Genomic DNA, 6,977 nt, shown 5'->3' with positions numbered 1-6,977 from the left:
GGTTGTTGATTTTTAGGACTTAAAGTAGAAAGGAAACAAAAAGAAAGGAATTTGGAGTCAAAATGAAGTTTTTGAAGAAGTACTCAAAGCTGACCGCACCAAGGGCAGTGCTGATGGCGCAGAACAATAGAACAGCTAAAATTTTTATTCAGCGCTGACGATGCAAGAACTAGCGCTGATGGTACCAAAGGCGGGTTCAGCTCCCATTTCTAGAAGGTTCAATGTGTTTGGATAATTTTTGAAGAGATTTTGGAAGTACCTCTTGGAGAACCGACCTTGGACTTTATATGGGGCCGAAATTCATAAGGAAAGTGACTCTTTTTCGCTCCAAGACATTCCTCCACGCTTCATTTTTGCCATTCTTCATAATCCATCTTCATTCCACCACCATATTGGAGTCCATTAGTGATTTTTCTTTTATAGGTTATACTTTTTGTGGTGATATTTAGTGTGAAACATTCTATAGGAGTGCTGGAGAAGGAGAAAAGTGAGAGATATCTTCTTCCTGCATTTCTAAGAAAAGGCTACAAGGGATTTGCTTTGGAAAGAGTTTTAGATAAGTTTTGTTTATTTATTAGTGTTCTATGAACTTTCTTTTACATATTAAATTTGTGTTTTGTAGTGTCTTTCTCATGAAGCCTGAGTAGTTCTCTCTATCTTTCTCCCTTCTTTGAGATGTGGTGAAATGAAGAGATAATATGATGTGTCAATATTAAAATATAAATTAAATTGTGATGATTTTTTAACTCCGAACTTATTTTACATTTCAATTTGGCCAATTGAATTGTAAAATATGTTGTGAAACATATGATACAAGAAATGGAGTATAAGTTCTACAATAGGGTGAGGATTACATTTGATTTCATGAAGGAGATATTCGTTCATGGAATTAAGTGCGAATAAAATTGGAAATATTCTTTATTGTGTGTAGAATTGAAGAATCTTTAGAATCTTTAGGTTTGAAGAATCTTTAGGTTGACAGACTAAAATCCCCAATTCAGTCTTAGTGTTTAAAAACTAAAATGAGAGTTAGCCTTTAGGTGAAGCGGGAGCTTTGGAGTGGGAGCCGGTATCCTCCTGGCATAGCTATGGATTTAGGGACTAAACCTAGGATTAGCCAATGATTTTCTATGCACTATATCAGGGTAGAGAATTATAAATGCTCTTATTTGACACAATATATATTATAAATATTTATCTCATCTCATTTCACCAGAACCTCATTGTAGTGGGAATGATGCTTTTTCACATAAGAAATCTTCTTTACGTAAAGATAGTTAGTAGATTAGTATTTACTTTTTAAACTTTGCACTTCTATTTTGCTAATTGTTAAGCACTTTAGTTTTGATAACATTTATTATAAACATTTATCTCATGTCATTTCACCAGAATTTCATGGTAGTGGGAATGATGCTTTTTCACATAAGAAATCTTCATTGCATAAACATAGTTTGTAGACTAGTAGTTATTATACAAAATTTGCATTTCTGTTCTACTAGTAGTTAAGTAATTTAATTTGGTTAATATCTCAACATTCAAAATTAGTGACAATGGTTTTGTTTGATTTTCTGTAAATTTGCTGTTAAAATTTATCATTGTTAACTTACACCTTCCCCGTGGGATTGATATTTGGGACTTAAAATGAAAATTCCTTATTACTTGATAACGATATGTATACTTGCGTAGAATCCCATTATTAATTGCCTATAACTATATATATTTTACACAACTTACTTTTCATATAAGGATCAAGTTTTTGGCATTGTAGTGGTGTCAACTTCAGAAATTTTTTACTTATAAAAATCAGGATCAAGATTTGAGCGCTGTTGTCGGGGAAGGTAATGGTTAAATTTAATTAAATTAAATAGTTTTGATAAATTAGGAAATTTAGATTATATATATATATATATATATATAATCAAAAATAAAAAAAAAGTATTTTACTTTGCTTACTTTGTTTGTTTATGCAAAATATTGTATATGAAGGCTTAGTACCTTACGATTCAGAGTTGGAACGTACTATTAGAAAAATTTAAAACAACAAAGTGAAATTAAAAATTTAAAAGAAATGGTAAATAACTCAGAAAACTCAATAAATGAGAATCGATAAAGACCTTTAAAAGATTATGCGAATCCGACAGCAGATGAACTTCACTTGACTATTTAAAATTCTGATGTTGCTGCTAATTCATTTGATCTTAAACCTGTTATTATCCAAATGATATAAAATAATAAGTTTGGAGGATCACCAACTGAAGATCTTAACTTACATCTTGCTAGTTTTCTTGAGATTTGTGTTACATTTAAATATGACAGAGTGTCTAATGATGTTGTTAGGCTTAGAATTTTTCCTTTTTCATTAAGGGATAAAGCCAATACTTGGTTAAATTCATTAGCACCTGGATTTATTAGAACTTGGGGAGAACTATCACAAAAATTCTTTGCTAAATATTTTTCACCCTCGAAAACCGCTAAGCTTAGAAATGATATTACATCTTTTTGTGAGTTTGAAAGGGAATCGATATATGAAGCCTGGAAAAGATTTAAAGATCTTCTTAGAAAATTTCCACACCATGCTTTGTCAGATTGGTTAATAATTAAAACCTTTTACAATGGATTTGTAGGATCACTAAGATCTATTATAGATGTTGTTGCGGGTGGATCATTAATGTCAAAACCTATTGATGAAGCATATACTTTAATTGAAGAAATGGCTACTAATAAATTTCAATGGCCCTCTGAAAGGGTATATCCTAAAAGAGTAGTCAGTATTCATGATTTTGATGCAATGATGCAATGTCTATTTTGGCATCTCAAATTGCTGCAATTTCTAAAAAGATTGATCAAATAGGAGTGAACTATACTCAAATACCCCCAGTATTAGAGGAAAATTCACTAGGACATATTATTGATACTCAACAATCTTATGAAACTTTAAAGGCTATAAATAATCAAAATATCAATCCCTATTCTAACTATTTTAACCCTAGATGGAAAAATTACCATAATTTTAGTTGGAATAATTATAACAATCCAGTGAACCCATTCAGAAACCTGAACAATCAAGGAAATCCTAATTTTTGACCTTATTATCATTCAGGATTTAACTCCAATCCTAACCCACAAGTTGAGTAAAAGAACTTGATGATGGAAGAAGTGATGTTTAATATGGGAAATCAAATACAAAGTCAAGGGCCTGCTATTAGAAATATTAAAAATCAATTAGGACATATTGCTACTGCACTTAGTAACAGACCTTCTATAATTCTTTCGAGTGCTGTGGAAGTTAATCCAAAAGATCAAAATAAAGAACAAATTAAAGCTAACAATTACGAAGTAGAAAAGAAGTTGAAACAAGTATCCAAAGAGAAACTCAAGTTGATGAAGAGAAGGAAGAAATGGAAAATGATCAACATGAAAATGAACAAACACAGGTTCCTTTAAAAAAACCATTACCTTTATTTCCTTAAAGACTAAAGAAGAAAAGTAAAGATAAACAATTTACAAAGTTTTTGGAAATCCTTAAGAAATTAACAATAGGTATTCCTTTTGTTGAAACTTTTGGAAAAAATGTCAAGTTATGTGAAATTTATGAAGGATGTAATAAATAAGAAAAGGAAGTTTACAGATCATGAGACCGTTGCACTCAATGAAGAGTGTAGTGCTATTATTCAGAAAAAGCTTCCTGAAAAATTAAAAGATCCTGGTAGTTTTACTATACCTTGTGCAATTGGAGAAAATTTTTACGGAAAAGCTTAATGTGATTTAGGAGCGAGTATCAATCTTATGCCCATATCGATCTTTAAAAGTTTAGATTTGGAAGAAATTTTCCCTAGTACTATAACTCTTCAGTTAGTTTATCTATCAATAACTTATCCAAAAGGAGTTATAAAGGATGTAATAGTAAAAGTGGATAAATTTATGGATAAATTTATTTTCCTTGTTTATTTTCCTTGTAGACTTTATTGTATTGGTTATGGAGGAAGATAAAGAGGTTCCTATTATTTTAGGGAGACAATTTTTTGAAACAGGAAGAGTTGTGACAGATGTGCAAAAAGGAGAATTAATAATGAGATTTAATGATCAAGAAGTAAAATTTAATATAGCAAAAGCTATGAAATATCCTGCAATATAAAAAGATAATGAATGTTTCAGGATGGAAGTAGCTGATTATCTGAGTAATGAATAATTTAAGAATGAGTGTGAAGATAAATTAAAGAAAGGAGAAATTTTTTAGAATGAAGATGAAATAAAAGGAGTAGATTTGGATTATATTTAGGGCAAATTTGAAACATTAGACATGTTGGAAAACGATAGTAAAACTCTTATTCCTTCAAGTATTAAACCACCTGAACTTGAATTAAAGATATTGCCTGCCAATTTAAAGTATGTATTTTTAGGAGATTCATCTATATTGCCTATTATTATATCTTTTGAGCAAACTAAAATTCAAGAACAAATGTTGATAGAAATGCTGAAAAAGTATAAAAAAGTTTTCTGATGGACTTTAGCAGATATTAAAGGAATTAGTCCTTCAATTTGTATGCACGAAATTTTATTAGATGAACAATTTGAACCTAACGCTGACCCTCAGAGAAGATTAAACCCAATATTGAAAGAAGTTGTCAAAAAAAGTTTTCAAAATGGTTAGATGCTGGAATTATATCCTATTTCAGATAGTGTTTGGGTAAGCACAATTCACTGTGTTCCGAAGAAAGGAGGAGTGACTGTTGAAGAAAACAAGAAAAAATGAATTAATACCAATAAGACAAGTTACTGGTTGGTGAATTTTTATTGACTATAGAAAATTAAAAATGGCCACCAAAAAAGATCACGATCCGTTACCCTTTCTAGACCAAATGTTGGATAGATTAGTTGGGAATAAATATTATTGCTTTTTAGATGAATATACCGATTATCATCAAATTCTAATTGCTTCAGAGGATTAAGAGAAAACAATATTTACAAGCCCATATGAAACATTTGCTTTTTGTAGAATGTCTTTTGGATTATTCAATGCACCTGCAACATCTTAAAGATGCATGATGTCAATTTTTAGTAATTTTATAAAACATGGAATGGAAGTGTTTATGGATGATTTTACTGTATTTGGGACTTTGTTTGAGTTATGCCTTAATAATTTAGAAAAAAACCTGGAAGTATGTGAACAAGTCAACCTAGTATTAAATGGGGAAAAATGTCAATTTATTGTTGCAAGAGGTATTGTGTTTGGGCATAAATTTTCTGAAAATGGCATAGAGGTAGATCCTATAAAAATTCAAGTTATAAAAAAATTCTCACCACCTACTAATGTTAAAGGGGTGAGATGTTTTCTAGGACATGCTGGTTTTTACAGACGCTACATAAAATGTTTTTCAAAAATAACTAAGCTGCTATGCCAACTTTTAGAAAAAGATAAGAAATTTGATTTTGATGAGGAATGCATAAAAGCATTTGAATTATTAAAGAAAAAATTAGTCACTGCTTCTATAATAGTACGACTTGACTGGGAAAAATCATTTGAAATAATGTGTGATGCTAGTGATTATGCTATTGGGGTTGTATTAGGACAAATGCACGATAAAGTTTTTAAAGTTATATATTATGCTAGTAAGACTCTAAATGATACTCAAATTAATTATACTACTACTGAAAGAGAGTTATTAGCTATTATTTATGCCTTTGATAAATTTAGACCATATTTAATTTGAACTAAATGTATAGTGCATACATATCATTCTGCTATTAAAAACTTAATACAAAAGAAGGATGTTAAACCAAGATTAATTAGATGGATACATCTATTTCAAGAGTTTAATTTTACTGTGATTAATAGAAAGGAAAATGATAATCAAGTAGTTGATCATTTGTCTAGGATAGAAATAGAAATATTAACTAATTATGCAAATGAAATTTTAGAAAATTTTCCTGATGAACAGCTATATAGTATTGATGAAATTAATGTATCGTGGTATGCTGATATACTGAATTATATTGTTAGTGATATTTTACCACCTGATATGAAAAATTCACAATTAAAGAAATTTCTATATGATTCAAAATATTATTTTTGGGATGACCCATATTTAGATAAATAATGTAAAGATCTAATTATTAGAAGATGTGTGCCTTATGAAGAAACTCAATCGATAATTGAAAGATGTCATGATTCTGAATTTAAAGGATATTATGGAACAAATAAAACTGCATATAAGATTTTGTAAGTTGGATTGTATTGGCCTACTAATTTTAAAGATGTTAACGAATATATCAAAATGTGCAATAGATGTCAACGAGTAGGAAATATTTCTATAAGAAATGAAATGCCTCTAAATTACACATTGGATATTGAAATTATTGATGTGTGGGGATTAGATTTTATGGGATCATTTATGCATCCATTTAGAAACTTATATATATTACTTGTTGTTGATTATATGTCCAATTGGATTGAAGCTATTACTATACTTAGATGTGATGCTCGGTGTTAATTAAACATATTCTTACAATAAGTGTAATGCCGAGAGTAATTATTACCGATATAGGATCTCATTTTAGAAATAAGAGAATAAAAAAATTAACTAATAAATAGGGTATTATCCATAGATTATCTACTGCTTATCATCCTCAGACTTGCTGGCTAGCAGAGATATCAAATCGTGAAATTAAATATATTTTAGGAAAAGCTGTAAATCCTTATAAATTAGATTGGACTGCTAGACTAGATACTATATTATGGGCATATAGAACTGCTTATAAGTCTCCTATAGGAACGTCCCCATACAAACTTATATTTAGAAAAACTTGCCACTTACCAGTAGAATTAGAGCATAAAGCATTTTGGGCTATTAAGGAATTTACTTTTAATCTAAAAGATGCTGGTGAGAAAAGATTATTGCAACTCAATGAACTTGAGGAAATAAGAAATGAAGCATATGATAATGCAAAAATCTATAAAGAAAAAAACAAAAATATGG

This window comes from Phalaenopsis equestris, unplaced genomic scaffold (assembly GCF_001263595.1).
Source record: "Phalaenopsis equestris unplaced genomic scaffold, ASM126359v1 Scaffold001265, whole genome shotgun sequence".
Classification (NCBI taxonomy): Eukaryota; Viridiplantae; Streptophyta; class Magnoliopsida; order Asparagales; family Orchidaceae; genus Phalaenopsis; species Phalaenopsis equestris.
The sequence above is the reverse complement of the archived record's forward strand: the minus strand, read 5'-3'. Positions refer to the sequence as shown.